The 17,333-nt window shown below is 38.7% G+C and overlaps 1 protein-coding gene and 1 long non-coding RNA gene across 2 annotated transcripts in view; both read right to left on the reverse strand.

Annotated features, from left to right (window-relative positions):
* The window catches only part of LOC127510177 (interferon-induced very large GTPase 1-like), a 66,047-nt gene that overhangs the window by 11,013 nt on the left and 37,701 nt on the right, over positions 1-17,333 (reverse strand). The gene's annotated exons all lie outside the window — the stretch shown is intronic.
* Positions 432-7,658, reverse strand: LOC127510067 (uncharacterized). The gene is made up of 3 exons (XR_007929444.1): positions 7,484-7,658; positions 6,799-6,899; positions 432-1,683 (listed from the first exon to the last, which is right to left on the reverse strand). It is a non-coding gene; the product is annotated as an uncharacterized LOC127510067 (long non-coding RNA).

Below are 17,333 nucleotides of genomic sequence, written 5' to 3' on the forward strand. Positions count from 1 at the left end.
CAGTTTGAGTCCACCATCAATATTTAGTATTTTAGATTTGTCCTGAATAGAGTCTGAAGCTGTGACATTGAATCTTGTATTAATTTGGGAATGAGTGGAAATATTCTGCCGCAGCTGCTCTTTACTCCAAAGTCTGAGCCCTGTAATAGGAAAAATGTGTTTTAACTCTCAACAGTGAACTTATTAGAAATTACATTTTGTATAAAAATTGTAGAGAGATATTCTGAAGGTGGTAAATGAAGTTTTAGACAATGAAGGTGGAAATGTTTGTCTGCTTCTGTTTATGGGGTATTTGACTTTTCTCAAAACTACAAACATTTTCATGGTCATTTCTAGCCTAAGTTGAGTAAAACTATGGCATCAGAAAGAACAAAGAAAGTGTCATGAGGATCAAATCATTGTAGACTCTGTATAGAAAGAGGACCCAAATGCAGAGAGATGCAACACATGACTTTATTGACAGACTTTATTGATGAACATGATCTTCAACTAGATGGAACTGGACCAAATGTTTTGACTGTTGCAATCCCAATCGGACTTATGACCTGTAACGCTGCCTAAATCATAATCATGCACTGTTCGCTGTTGGGCAGAGGAGAACTGGACCCCGACTGAGCCTGGTTTCTCCCACACTGCAAAAAAATGCTGTTCTTACTTAGAGTTTTTGTCTTGTTTCTAGTCAAAATATCTTAAAGTTATTAAATCAAGAAGCATTTTCTTGACAAGTAAAAATTATTTCCTTGTTTTCAGAAAAAATAAGTCAAAATTAAGTTTTTCCTTAAAACAAGCAAAATAATCTGCCAGTGGGGTAAGCAAAATAATCTTAATCCAAACTGAAAACAAGATTATATAGCTTATTTTTGGTTTGATATAAGATTATTTTGCTTACCCCACTTATTTGGACTGGAAACAAGACAAAAATTCTAAGTAAGAACAGCATTTTTTGCAGTGCAAGGGTTTTTTTTTTTTTTCTCCATTTTTATCACTGTTTTGTCATGTGATGTCACCTGATGGAGTTTGGGTTCCTTGCCACTGTCTCCTTTGGCATGCTTAGTTGGGGACACTTGATATTCAACAATGTTTTTGATCTGCCTGCAGTGACACCATTGTACGTGAACTGAACTGAGCTGGATGTTGACATCATTGTTTTCTCCAGTGCTGATATATAGATAAATGAACTAATTGTTGATTTTTACAATTGAATAAATCAATACTGAATTTATTTAAGCTGGACAATGATGCCATTTTCTTTAAGAGCTGCTGTGCAGCCAAACTTATTTACCAGTTATCACTGTAAAGCTGCTTTGACACAATCTGCATTGTAAAAAGCGCTATTTAAGTAAAGGTGACTTGACTTGACTTGACAGACACTTAAGACAAAAGCAGTGGGCCGCCAAGTCCTGACCCTGACTCCAACAAGCAGGGAGAGGTCAAAGGGACGAGAGAAAGCCAGACTAAAGATGTCTCTGGGAATCAGCTACAAGGAGAAGACAGTCTGAAGTGCTGACTGGGTGGCATAGGCAGGACTGGGCAGTGACAGGGACAGACCACCCTGACAACCAGAGAAAGAGGGCAGGAGACAGGCCAATCACAATGGGTGTACAGAGAGCTCAGTTACTGTGTAGAATCCCAGGAGTAACGGCAAGCAAAGGAACCTCAGGCAGGGCAGGACTGGGAAGAGCACTAGAACACACAAGACACACAGCACAGACAAGGCATGACAAGACTAAAACAAAGACACAAGTCAACAAAGTGAGGCACAGCACAGCACATGAATAAACCAATGACACTTACATAAGTAACTATGGTTCTGTTTCATTCCTCCTGACCACCAGAAGTGGTGCTTAAGCACTAGTGGTTTATCACAGAGCCAGCTAGATTGGTCGAGATAATAGACCAACAAAGTCATGTAGCGACATTGGCTGAGCCTAGAGGGTAATAGCTCAACATTCAGTCTCAGTACACCTTTCTCACGCATTCTGAGCGACAAATAACTCTGTTGGTCATCTGGAACCACAGTTATGTACGTACGTACGTTAACTAGCATTCTGTTTCATTCCTCCTGTCCAGCAGAGGCAGTGCTTAAGCACTAGTGGATGACTCCTACCAACATTGTCATGAACAATGCCACTGACCACTGGCTTGTAGTCAAGGTTGCTCCTGAAGAACTGCTGAACTGACTGCATAATTTGTAGCAACGCTGAACTTTGAACAGGCAAAAGTACAAGGAGAACCTCAAGTATCAGCTGCTAAGACCATAGAAGCAGCCCAAGATTTAGACACAGTCCTAGTGGAATGACAAGAGATATCTCCTGGCAGAGGCTTTTGGTCTTTCTTGTATGCCATAGTCATTGCCTCCACAATCTTTGATAGTCTTTGCATTGATATAGTGGCCCTTTTCTGGACACCACCACTGATCTGATTGTGATGCAGACTGAAAAGCAGCCAAATTAACTGACTGACTTGCAAACTGAGGAAGCAGAACTTCGAGAAGAAAAGATTGATTTGGTCAAAGCACAACGCCAGAATCATCCGGCAACCAATGTGTGCATAACTCACTAACAGGCAATGCATGTAACTCACTAACAAGCTTAGCAGAAGTGATGCCCAACAAAATAAGCTTTTTTCAAAGATACCCTTTTATGGTCAGCTGCTTGCAAAGGCTTGAATGGTGGAAACAGACAAGTACAAGTGGTAAATCCCACCCAGGAAAATGGGGGTTACGAGCTGGCCTTAACCGTCTCACACCCTTTAAAAAACCTACAAAAAAGAGTATGTGAACCAAGAGATGAACCATTAATTGGTACATAATACGCAGAAATGGTCACAACATATACCTTTAATGTGGAGGCTGTCTTGCCTGAATCCAAAATGTTGCCAAAAATGTCAGAACTCCTGGAACTTCACAGTGTGTAGCAATCCACTACTGGCCCAAGTACTTCAAGCTCAGGGGCGTAGTTTGTGGGGGGGATGTGGGGGGGGGGGAGGTAACCCCCCCCAATATTCAAATCCATCAGTTATAACCCCCCCAATATTTCAACATGAAAATCACAGTAGATCAAATGGAAATATGTAGAATTAATTTATTTTGTAACAATAATTTTGTTCCTAATCAAATATGAGTTTGTCATAATAAATTAGACAAAAAAAATAAATAAATACTCCCCCTCCATTGAACCGATTGGTAACGCCCAACCAATGCGTCGCACTTTCACCAAAACAACGCGAGTGGTGCTCTACTGTTTGAATGAGAGAGCACGGGTAGCACCAAAAATGAAGAGAACCGCTGCCCAGCCTACTATATTAAACTGCTGGTCAAAGAGGGACGTTAAAAAGAATAAAGCATGTACTGAGAAGGAGGTATGAGAATATTGTGTAATAGCTAAGTACACTCCACATATATTTTAGCCATAACTATCAGTGTAACTGTAGCAAGTTACCAAAACAGCCGTCTGTTTTGTTAGTTCATTTTTCTATAGTCTGTAATTATCAATGACAAAATTATTCACATCGGTGTTTGTTTTCTTCCTAAATTAATCTAATTTCTTTCTTTTTAGAATCACTGTTATTTTAGAATTTGTTGAATGATTTTACATAAATTTTATAAAGTTGTGAAGTATAGATAGATAGATAGATAGATAAAGAAGAACTAAATTATCCAATAACACTACACATGAAACAGATTATTTTTTAATTAAAAAAATAATAACAGGCAGCATACCAACCTTCAAGGGAAAAACGTTATTTATACATTGTTTGTAGAAGGTTTTTTAAATGTCCTCATAATGTTGGGAAACGTTCTAAGAACTACATTCTTGGAACATCCTTTAAACATTAGAATGACAACCAACTTCAAATTAATATGTTTTTGTGAGCTATTTTAAAAGAACATCTTACGAATGTGGCAAAGTTTTGTAGTCTGTCCCATAGTTATTGTTCCTGACTTTTCTCTTGTGTAAAGGTTATCCAAGTGTTAGAATTAAACACTTTCAAAACAATGTTCATGAAATCACCACATATTCTCATTAGTATTTGATGAATGTTCTCATAATGTTTGCAGAAAACATTCTTTAAACAATGTTCTTCGAACGTCCTTTAAATATTAAGGGTCACTAACTTTCTGGCTTAAAAATGGCTTAATGTTGGATGATACACAGCAAAATCCCCTGTGTTTCATTAACACCGCACAGTGTTCAGGGGCCTCATTTATAAAGCGTGCGTACGCACAAATTTGATCTTAAGAGTGTGCGTACACTACAATCTGCGTCAAAGTTCATATTTATTAAAATGATCTTTGGCGTGGAAAAGTGCTTATCGCCACGTCAGGGTCTGAGCAGATGAATTTTCAAACCGAAAACAAGATTGCTTAGCCCATTGGTAAATTATTTTGCTTGTTTTAAGGAAAAACTCCCTTAATTTTGACTTATTTTTTTCTGAAAACAAGACAATATTTTTTTACTTGTCTAGAAAATACTTCTTGGTTTAAGAATTTTTAGATATTTGGACTGGAAACAAGGCAAAAAATCTAAGTAAGAAAAGCATTTTTTGCAATGTTAAAGTTAAACTAGCATGTATAACATAAACCTCTACTTCCGCCAACAGGACCCTGATTTCGGCCTCACTATCCTTTTTCTTACCGCTCGCTCTTTTATATGCTAATAATATTAATTAGGGGGCGTTTACAAGCCAGAGATCCGAAACCATTCATCTGCGCACAATGTCAAGATCATTTGCGATTTATAGATTTCACATGTGAAAGAGAGGCGTACGCACGTTTTTGTGTGTGTACATTCGCTTTTCGGAATCGCACGTACACACATTTGAGAAATGATCTTAATGTAGGACAGTTTCTACGCAACATTTTATAAATGAGGCCCCATATGCGCCCACACTACAGAGTGTTAACACTGAAGCAGTGGTGGAGTTAATGAGAAAAATAAGTGATGATTGAGCATTAGAATGGAATGCTCTGTTGGAATAAATACTTTGAATGTTGCGATCCTGTCGGACTTATGATAGCTACCTGAATCGTAACAAAGCACTGTTTGCCAGAGGAGAACTGGCCCCCCGACTAAGCCTGGTTTCTCCCAAGGTTTTTTTCTCCATTTTAACACCTATTTGCCACCTGATGTCACCTGTTGGAGTTTGGGTTCCTTGCCGCTGTCGCCTTTGGCTTGCTTAGTTGGGGACACTTGACATTTGACATTTGATATTCAACAGTGCTTTGCATCTGCCTACATTGACAGCATTTTCTTTAATAGCTGCTGTGCAGCCAAAATTATATACCATTTATCACTGTAAAGCTGCTTTGACACAATCTGCATTGTAAAAAGCGCTATATAAATAAAGGTGACTTGACTTGACATTAGTGAAGACACACTGAAGGAAAGAGGAACAAGCATGTATGTCACCATTACGGTGATCAGTGTATCCTGTAGTTGGGCTCTTGACCATAGATTGTTTTGTTAGTTTTTTCTCTGACTGCTTTGTTCAAAAAAACACATATACTGCAGCAGAAGAAGCTGAGGCAGAATAACAGGATCATATGATGTTGGCTGTTAATAATGACACCATCATGACGCGGCCTGATTCACTGATAACATTAAATCTAAGTGTTTTGTTAATACTTAATTCAGGTAAGTATTATGCTATTGACCATGTGATACTATTGTGACAATCAGATATTCTGAAAAATTAAATTATATTGTAAACATGAAGTTATTGACTACAGTGCTATTTAATATCAACAATCAGCATATGAAACTCATTTATAACCCCCCACCCCCACCAAAAAAATGGGAACTAACAGGCTCTTACTCAATTCTCTTGAGCCCTCTTTGTCATGTTACAGTTACCGGCATGGCAGACACCACAGGTTGAACCAACTGAAGAAGACATTTTAGCTCTGACATCTCAGAAGAAAGGACATCATCCTCAAGTTTCACTGTGGATTTAGGGTCTTAATACAGCGTGACGGAGCCGTCTCTCCGAAATGGGCTAAAGATTACAGTGCAAGCATGGGTCCATGGCAGCTTTTCTCAAATGTTGAATTCCCAAACAGGACAGACAAACATCATGGCCATTGTCAGGGAAAAGCATGTTAGGACACAGCTTACATGTCAATAGGAATCCAATAGCAATGGAACCGAGAGCCATGATCACTTCAGTAAAAAAGAAACCTTGGCTAGAACCAAAAGGTTATAATGAGTAGAGCAGTAACAAGAATATATCCACACCTTGACAACTGGCCATCGGATAGCACAGAGGAGCACAGCGTATCACAAAATCTGCATATAAATGATAAAGTTGTCCACATATAAATGTGGTAAACACTAGTAACCGGACAGCATCAAGAAGCACAAAGTGTTAGAGACAGATCATAAAATAAGTCCAGTAACCACAAAAACTCAGTCAAGGGAGAAAGCAAAAGAGACTGAATGCTGAGCTAGTGTAGCTATTACCCTCGAAGGTCAGCCTGCATCACTACGTTACTTTGTTGGTATATTATCTTGACCTATTTAGCTGGCTTTGTGATAATCTACTAGTACTTAAGCACCGCCAGGAGGAATGAAACAGAACTAGCGTAAATGACTTGAGCCAAGACTACAGCAAAAAGCTATAACATGTGGCACAAAACCATATGCTCAAGCACAAAACAAACATTGAAACATGAAACATGGACAATATATACAAGAACTATGTACTGTACATCTAGTTAAGTCTCTTATATGTTGTCATTAGTTCTTAGATTGAATTTTTATTGGATTATGCACTTGTTTTTTTAATAAATTGCAGTACCTGGTATTAACTCGTCCTTTCTGCAGTCATACAGCATGCCGAGCTGGAAAGGTCTCCCAAGAGCTGCCGTTTCAATCACATTCACTCCAACTGAATCCATACTAAAGACAAAACACAGAGCAGAAACAGATCAGTGAGGTTAGTTACTGTATGTGAACTCCCGCATATTAAAATCTGTTGATATAAAAGAATAAAGTTAACTTTGCACCAAGTTTCTTCGATTTACTGTCTGAGAAATGATGCCATTTAATGCATTGCTGACATTATTTAATAATATTCTGATATAAATATCGCTGGAGAGAGATTGGTTTGTTTTTCCCTATGTACAGAAATAAAGTAAATGATGAATGGTCATTTTATAATAAACATTAATCTGAGTTTAAAAACAAAACTACAGAGTACATCCTGATAGCTGTTATTGTGAGATCTATTGCCTTGCCATGTTTATACTACATCATCATTTTTATAATTAATATTAGTTTTGCATTTTTCATAAATTCTTGGCCTCTTTACAGATTTACTGACCTCAGGCCTGCAGACTAGAAACATTAAAATATTATTTAGCATATTTAGAGAAACAAGTTCCAATGTGAGACTGGAAGTGTGCGTGTATGGCAGCCATCCTTCATATATTTTATTGTTAGAAACTCTTTCATGTTTATAAATGCGTAGCATGCATACTCACGTCCTCTGTTCCTCAAAGCACTTCCTTCAAGTTATCTTATTGGTGAGGAGTTTTTTTTTCATTAGGCTCATGTAAGACATTGTTTAAATGTTTCTTTCAAACTTTGAAATAAAGAGATGCGATTGTCTTTCACGAGCAGGTCAGATTCAAACTTTCACTTTCTATTCCAGTTAAGCTCCTCCCACTCAGGAGGAAACTTACGAACATCATTCTTTCTCAAAAAAGAACTCATTCTTTTTTATTTATGTAATTAATGTGTAAAAAACTTTTCGGTTTGATTTACAGCTTTTATGAAATAATTTGGGCTTGTCAGTGAACTTTGAGTATAAAGTGTCTGTAGCTTCTAGTTCATGATGAATGTGTGTGTCTGTTGTAAAGGTGGTTCCCCTACAGTGGTTCAGGCTGCAGGATTGCTGAATGACTAAGGAAATGTTATCAGCATGGTGGTGTAAAACACTTAATTTAAACAATCGAAAAGCTTCTTCAAAATTTCAAACAAAGGCTTTATCCTAAAACAATGAATAAAACAGTCTCTCTTTCAGAACAAAAAGGACATTCTTGATTGAGTCAGGATTTGAAATAAAACATTGGCTGCAATTATTTCATGTAAAACCCTGCACTGAATGTCAGCTGGTTTATTGGTTAATGGTGGCTTGTATAATGCTCTCTGGTCTGACATTTTCATTCAATCTTAAAACATTACGCCACGGTGTATCAACTTTATAGTGTAAACCTTTTTTGTTAAAATCTTTACATGTCATATACAACTGTTTTCCATTAACATCCATAAAATTCAAGCACATATTCTTTGAGTCAAGTAAAAATCCAGAATAATCATTTAAATTGGGGGATAAAAGTAGCTTAGGAAAAGCGTCCTTGTATAAATAAGTCCTTCACAATCTTTGAGCATTAGATTCCACTGATGTAAGAGTAGATTGCATCCTCTGTAATCTTTGAGTCATTGTTCGAACAGATTTAGTTTTCAAACAAGCAGTTTTTTCCTCAACATTTGTAAATCAAGTTAACAAGCTTTTTTTAAATTTATGATTCCTGCTCGAATGAAGCGTTAAGTAAGTGTGCTGCTGGTGCTTGTTATATCCAACCTTGAACTGCTTATCAGTGGCTCTTCCAATAACCAAAATAAGGAGTATGTGGTCTTGTCTCTGGCTTTTTCACATTAAAACAACTCCACACTTTGAAAAGCTTTTGATAAAAAAGCAGGTAAACAAATGTCAATCTTACTAGGGTCCATCAAAACCAACGGTTTGACCAAGTTCATCTTTTGAACAGATTTCAGAATGATTAATGCTCTCCAACTCACATTTTCTGGACCCATAAGAAATCTTTGCAAAAACTGCAGTTGAAAAGCAGCAGTTCTGCTGTGTAGATTCACCAGTCCTTGTCCGCCTTACTATTTTGGTATGTATCTGTGTATGTACCCAATGTATCTGAAAAGCACATTCTTTGTATCGGTTGAGTTGGAGCATAAATACACAGAAAAACAAACACAAATACTTTCGCAATCACTTTTAAAGGTCTTCCTTTTATTATTTCTTCCATTTTACCTGAACAAAGAACAAACTTTTTAGTAAATAAAAAACCAACTCCTCCACTAAGAGAAGTGTTAGGCTTAAAAAAGACAAACTATTCCATTCTTTGAACCATTCAACAGCATTTTTATGATCGCTATGGGTTTCTTGAATAAATAAAACTGTCTAATTAACTTATATATTTCCATTTTTTTCCTCACATCTCTGGCTCCATTCACATTTAAAGAGGCAATATGAATTTCACCCATATTAAGGAAAAAGATTAGAACTGATTAAGAGACAGACACCACAAGTCATGAAATGAAACTGCTTTATTATCACTATTACTCCGTTGGTTTTGAACTTACACCTTCTTCAAGCATCCTTTACTCGTTGAACTCTTAGTGACTTTAACAAATATTTTAAGATTTGGAAAGAAATCAACAACTCAGTACTAACTTCGGTACCAAGTTGGTACTGAAATTGACTGAAATGACAAGGTGGGTCCTTTGCAGGGAACTGGAAGGGCTGAGGCAGCTGAGCATATGTTTGTTTGCTCATTTATTTTGGGAACAGACAGTTTGACTGACAGATGAATTCTGAAGTCCTGCAGCACTAAAAAATGACTAAAATAATGTCAGCAAATGAAAATCTGTTACAGATATTTTACTAATAATAGTACATGATGAACATGATAATTTTATTATTTCAATTCCTAAAGTCAAAATAAAGTTTCGCATGTAAAATATGTGTAAAAGAACACTTAGCAAGGTCTTTTTTTTATTGTGTCCTCGGTGATGTGACATTATTTGTGTAGCATGCAGTACATTAGCACTGGAGTTATTTTTATATAGATCAGACTGACAGGTATGAAACATTTGATTTTAAAATACTTTGTACAATTATTTACACATTATTATCTCACAATTTTCTTCTATCTGGACACCAGCACTGAGATTTAACAGTGTAACCCCATGATTATTCACACGTTTATCGCATGTCATCGATAGTCTTATAGATATTTTTTGGTTCATCATAAAGCATGAAACATGTACATTAAGTCATGCTGTTTTGAAGTTAAGATCATTTCACAGATACTTGTATGTGGAATTGAATCCTGTCTTTAATACTCTTCTAGTGTTTTTGAAGAAGTTCTGCTCTTCTGAGTTCTAGCTGACTTCAGAGACTCACTGATGAATGTCAGAGAAACTCATTTCTGACTGCGATATTTAGAGAATCTGAGAAATTCTCTTTTTTTTTCTCATTTTAATCTTCTTTAGAGGTATTTATTCAAACTCTCAATAGCATTCTGTTTTGAGTATTTTTTCCATTTATCTGTTATCTCAACACACCCCTCAAATGTTTTATTGTATTGCTTTTCAAGATCTTTTTGGAATCTGCACACAAACCACTTCCAGTAGGGCAGTTCAGAGAGGTCAGAGGTGATGCTCCAGTCTGCATAAACTCCTCCTGCACTTCTGTAATCTCTATATAAGACGTTGTCATCTGAGTCACTGGGATAAAAATATAGAGTGCTGCTTGCTACTGCTGATGTGCAGATATGGGTAGAGAAGTTAGATGTATTTCTGTAATATATTCCATTTAGTCCAATATTACGGTGGAAAGGAACACTGTGATCTCCATGATGGTTTTCTATGGTGTTGGTGCAGATGGCTCCACAGAACGGACACTGAACCCAACAGCACTGACAGAAGTGATCAATCAGAAGCGTATCTGGTCTGAACTTGTAGTCCAAATTTACTGAAAAAGTATTTGTGTTCAATCTACTGCTGATGTCTGACATTATACTAGGAAGTTCTTGTCTTATCACATCTTCTAAGAGGTTGAAATCATCAAAATCATCATGTTTCACTCCACTGAGGTCTTTTTCAGAGAAGATCAGCACATCTGAGAGCTGCTGTGTGAAACTCTTCAACCACAAACCAACATCTCCACTGTTCACTTGAACATGTTTAGTAGATTCATGTGCTGCTTTCATGATCTTCTGCTGCAGGAGTTTAATGTTCTCCTTCATCTTGGGTAAAACACTGACACTGAACTTATCAGTGATGTATCGACTGACTTCATCTCTGATGAAACTCTTGAAGTGATCTCTGGGATTATGAATGTAGTTCATGTATTTACTAAAATCCTCCTCTTCTGCCAGTGTCTTCAGGATGTGTTTCTCCAGATTTGATCTGTTTCCATTCAGTGATTCACAGTTTGATCTCATTTCATCTGTCAGATCTCTGGCAGTTTTCTTGTAGACACTCTGCTCAATGGGCTCTTTAAGTTTCTGACAGATGATCTCACCAAAAATGGCAGCTGATGTTGCTCCGTTGCAGTATTTCTGGAAAATACTGTAGTATTCTTCTCTCTTCTTCTTAACATATATTGCTTCACTGAACAGTCTGTGCTGGTCAGTGATCATCTTGTTTGCTCTGTTACAGATGGCAAGAACCAAATCCACGAGGAATTGTTTCTTGAACTCATATTTTACTGCTCCTTCCTCATGTTCTGTTACTCTTTTCTTGATGTAATCTATGAGTTGCTGAATGTAACTGATTTTGTAGCCATTATTTGAAATGTTATATGACTGAATCATTTTGTTTGTCTGCTGTTCAACATCTGTGACTAATGACTTGATTTCAGCTTCCTTCTCTGTAGACAGAGTTCGAACGTATCCAAATGTTTTTTTAAATCTTCTGTAAGCACCCTTTAGAGCCCCTTTAACCCCATTTTTTGCAGACTTTTTGAAAATAACATATTCACAATAACTTGACACAGTGAAAATCTTGATGTACTCTCTGTCCTCTTTAATGTGGTCAACAGGGAGACGCCCCTCATAGATGTCACTGAGGATCTTTCTCACATCTCTCATTATGTCAAAGTTTTTGAGTGGAGGAGTGTCTGTGATGATTATATCCACAATCTGTTTCCAAAACAAATCAAACTCTTTATTTATTGTTTCTTCATCATTTGTTTTGTCTTTGCGTTTTAAAGCAAATTCTTTGCTCATTACATAGAGAGTGTTTTCATGATGTTTCCTCTGAGCATCAATCATGATCTTCTGTGTTTCTTTATCATTTGTTTTGTCTTTGAGTTTTAAGGCAAGTTCTTTACTCTTTTCATAGAGAGTGTTTTCATGATCATCAGACTTTTTCTTCAGGTCTCGCTGCTGAAGAACCTCATTTAATTTCCTTTTTGTTTCTCTTACAATGTTTTCTTGGACATCTTTGATTTTGATTTCAAATGATGTTTTCCACTGAATCAGTATATCTTTATCTTTGTCTTTCTCAAAGAATTCTGACATTGATTTCTCCACTTCTTCACTTGTCTTCTTCAGTTCTCTTTGAAGATCAGTTTCCTCAACCTCGTGAATTGCTTCATTTTCTATTTTGTTGTGTAGTTTGTACTCAGTTTCTATCATGGCACTGCGAAGACTCCAGGACCACTTGCTGTATTCAGTCTCCAGTTTCCTGTAAGCTGAAATCTCAAAGGAATTTTGAAAGCTGAAGATGAAATGTTCCTTCAGTAAAGCCTCCCAGAAATCTTTAATACGATCTTTTAGGTGTGTCAGCATCATTCCATGTGATTTTGAGGCATGAAACAAAAAAAATGTGTTCTTTAGTTCTTGAATGTTCTCACAGTACTTTGGGTTTGGTGGTGCCATGGGTGGGTTTCCCTCCCAGAGCTGAGCAAAATATTTTACATCATTTCGTACATCAAATTTAATAACATCACTGAAACATTCTGCATCATAGAATTCCTCTTTAGCAGTGAGTTTTGTCATCTTATCCAGTGTATGCTGCAGTCGTCTCCTTCCCTCCATGTTTTTCTCTCCAGCTGTGACATCTGAGACGTTCTGATGCACAAACACACAGCTGGGATTCAGTCTGACCTTCTTCATCCTCATGAAGGCCTGAACAACAATCTGAAGAATGTCCTGCATCTCAGAGAGGTTTTCTCCAAAGATGTTGATCAATGTCAGATTTGCAAGACCAACAACAAATGTGGCCAATTCAATGTCATGATGTCTGGTTGATCTTCCAGACAGTTCTAGAGCACGAAGACCCTCAGTATCAACAACCAGAATATAGTCAAAGTTAATCTGTGTTCTCATCTCGTCTGACACTGTGACCAGCTGCATGAAAGCTCCTCTGGTGCACCTGCCAGCACTGACGGCAAACTGGAGTCCAAACATGGCATTCAGCATGGTGGATTTCCCAGAGCTCTGAAGCCCTAAAACTGACAGCACAAAGACTCTCTGATCTCCCAGTTTCTGGATGAGTTCATCTAGAACAGCAGAGATCCAGACCACAGGAATGTGAGCAGCATCTCCATCCATCAGCTCCAGTGGAAATCCAGAGATCATCATCTTTGCTGCAAGACTCGGGAGAGAAGAGAAGTCAAACTGCAGGTCTTTCTTGTTCTTCTTCACAGATGAACATGATTCATAGATCTGACCGATCTCCCTCATGATGTGCTCCAAACCAAAGGCTGCAGCTTGAAATTTCTCAGATATTCTCTCAAGCTCTGCTTGTTTAGCTGTCAGTTTTTCTGTTTCATGTTTCTCTTTCAGTTTTAAGACCTTTGACCATGTTTCATCATATTTGTGATGAAGAACAGAAAAGTCAGCTGAGATATATGCATCCAGGCATATTCTGAGCCATTTAATGAAATACATCTGATGTCCAGTATCCGAGTTCATTTCTTTAATGAAGAACTTCAAAAACTCACTGATGTCAGATTCATGCTGTTGTTCACGGATTTTCTTCATCTCTGTTTGTTTTCTACTGATGTCCATTTCTATTTCATTTCCTTGAGGTCGATGTAGTTCCTTGTTCTTCTGACTCCACTGATGCCACAGTTTCCCTTGACAGGGCAGAACTGATTCTTTGATTTCTGTCAGATCTTTCTTCTCCAGTAAACTTATCATCTGCTCCGCTGCTTCTCTTCCTCTCCTGCAGTTATCATCATCTTCCTCATCTACTCTGATATCTGAGTGTTTGGACACATCTTCAAGTCTGAAAGTGAAAGATGATTCTGAGAGACAATCTTTTATAGCTCTTCTGAGATCTTCAGATACTTCTGACTGATTTCTGTCTTTCAGACCAATCCTATATTTTTTCTTCATCACAGTTACAGCAGATGTATCTTCAGTAAAAAGACAAATGAGTGGCTTTGAGTCCTTGTAGAGTTGTTGGAGTTTTATCATGTTTTTGTCATTCTTCTGGAGTCGTGGTAGAAGAACAACATTGACTGAGGCCATTTCAGTGAGGATCTCCAGCTGTTTCTCATGGTCTCCTGCATCACCGTGTAGATTACAGAACGCAACACAGTCATTGAATTTATCATCATATGATCCAGAGGGGCAGAACCAGGCGATCTCCACCACTCCATCCATCAGGACTCTGGTTCTGCTGCTGCCTGGGCAGTTCCTGTGGAAGAACGTGTTGTGTTTCTCATTGATCAGACTGTTCATCAGCTCAGACTTGGATGAAGACACAGAGCCAAAACTGAAGAAAGACACCATTGGAGTTTCTGCCTTGTAGATCGGCTGGTTTCGACTGATGATTTCATTGTTGGTGTTTCTGATCTTCCAGCTCTTGTTGATTTGTCTAAATGTCCAGAGAGGAAACTCAATCTGTTGTGTGAATGGATCAGGAACAAGCAGAGGCAGAGCGTACTGACACTGGGAAAGTTTAGTGACCAACAGCTGCTTCAGGAAACCATCGGCACAATGAAACACGGCCATCTGAACATCCATCGGGTGAATTCGCTCAGATTGGCTTGTTCCTTCATTAGACACTGACCTTAAATTGAAAAAAAAGGAATCAGAATCAGCCTCTTGTTTAAATGTATCATAACTGCCTTGTTCATTGTGATCTTCCTCACTGGTCTCATTAGTTTTAATGTATCTTGCTCTGTAGTTCATCATCAGTAGTTTTTGTATGAAAGTCTGAATCAGCTCCTCTTCAGCACAAGACTCATGGGACTTTAATGAATGTGCAGATGTTACCCGAAGAACATCTGCAGCTCTCAGTTTGTGATTTCTGCCTTCAAGATGAAGTCTGTGAAATAGATTTTTTTTTTTTGTCAACATTTCCTGATGTAGTTGTTGATCTGTACCGACTTCTGATGTTTCACAGTGCTTGTTTTCTGCCTGTTGAAGAAATACATTTCATTTACTTTGATAATTTTATTTTGGTCAAACAATTAAATAATAAAATCACATTACATTTGATAGCATTTGGTGTATTTTTCTTAAATCTCTCCATCACACTATGACTGATGTTGGAAGCTTGCGGATCGCTAGATTAATGTCTCTGTTCAACCCGTTTGTGTTTTATCAACCTTCCCAGCTAATTTTCCAAACATTTTGTTTTGGTTATGGAAACGTTAAACTGTCCAGTTTTCTTAGTGGAACATTTATTTTAAGTTTAGTATGATATTCCTGAAACATTCCTTCAACTTAATTTTATTAACAACTTAACATTATAAGAACGTTGATTTGTAACATTCCAAGAACCAAAACGAAACTACAACTGACTTCCAGCCACAGCATTAGATTAAATAAACTGAATATAAAAGAAGACTATAAAACGTCTCAGGTTTTGCATGTAGCCATGGTTCCCTGAGAACAGGGAACGAGACATTGCGTAATAGAATGGGGAACGCCTCCGTGGGAACCGGTGTCTGAAATGCCATCAAATCACGGCAATCGTTTTGGCCGGCGACAGCCTATGACGACCGGAACGCACATAAGGGGCGCCTAGAGAAAAAGTCGACCATTTATCGTCTGAAGGGACTGTTCAGCAGGGAGCAGGAGCTGATCATTCCCTGTTCTCAGGGAACCATGGTTACATGCGTAACCTGAGACATTCCCTTTCGAAAGGGAACTTGCATTGCATCCTAGAATACTGATGGGAAATGGAATACCCACGCCGCCATGCTGAGGGGAGTGCATGCCAAAGAATGGCTGACAAAAACCAGATGGACAATTTTAACAGAAATGTCAAAATCACTCCTCCTATGGGTCTAATAGGCTGTCAGTGACAGCATTCCCTACGGCCAACGCCCAAGCTATAAGCCTCAAAGAGGCCCCCAGAAACATCCAGAGGCCTACCAAGGCCGATTAAGGGCTTGGAACCAACAACTTCAAACAGAAGGGGCCCCTTTAAGGGAATGTGGCAAGGGAGCCGAAAGGAGCCCCAGCCAGTCACTTCTCAGGGGAGAATAGTCCACCTCTAACGCCACCAGGAAGGCCGACCTGGTCCTATCTTAGTGACCTAGTCTGGGCAGCAACCTGTCTGTTACCTAAACAGTGTCTCTAAAGCACTTGCCTCAAGAGGAGGCGTCCAGAAAGAGGGATTGCAAACTGGCAGTAACCAACTCAGACTGGATCGTAGAGACATGCATCCTGGAGAGCAGGGACACAGCAAAGCACTTAAAACCCTTGCAATCGGCGGGAGTTACTCCGCTCTGCCTAGGATCTACAGAGCGCTTCTAAAACAAGGCACTCTGGAGGCTGAGTACTCTACATAGGGTCCCTAATGAGAGGCATACCTCCAGTCCCAACAGGAAGCTGATCTACCAAGGGAGTTCTCACTAAAAGAACCTTTTAAACCTTTAAGACCAACTTAGGGAGCGAGGTCCTCTATATGACGACCACCACAAGAGAGGGGAGTACCTAAAGCCTAAAATACTGATCTACCAGGGAGGTCTCACAAAAGACCTTCAACAGTCCCTTCCGACCAGAACTCGGGAATGCTGTACTCTAAGGAACGACCCTCAATGCGAGGGGAGTACAAACTAGACTCGACCCGAAGATGAGTATTTACCAGCTCAAGGGCAAGTACCAGGGAGGCTCCTGAAGAGCCTACACTCTGATATAAACTCTAGGGAGTTAGGATACAAACTTAGCTTGACATGCTAAGACCTACTCAACCCAGAGGATCACATTCATGGTGGCCTGCTCGAGGACAGCTACTTGCTAGCAGATCTAGAATTCCAGGCTAGTATCAGGGAGGCTCCACTGGAGCCTGCTACCTAATAACCATCTACTCAACTCTAGGGAACTAGGAACACGCAGGAACCTACTCAACCGAAGATTTCTCCCAAGGAGACCCAAGGATGGCCAGCTATTTGGTAGCAAATCAACTCCAGCAGAAACAGCTACTAGAGGTACTGCAGGCTTGGAATACTCGTTTGCATTGCCATCATGAGCTGTGTACTGAGCAATCGCTTCCTACCCTTAAAACAAGGGAGTAAAAATCTATGCGACCGGGCTTATGAGGAGGCCTCAGATAGCCTACCAC

Source organism: Ctenopharyngodon idella, chromosome 3 (genome assembly GCF_019924925.1).
Source record: "Ctenopharyngodon idella isolate HZGC_01 chromosome 3, HZGC01, whole genome shotgun sequence".
NCBI lineage: Eukaryota > Metazoa > Chordata > Actinopteri > Cypriniformes > Xenocyprididae > Ctenopharyngodon > Ctenopharyngodon idella.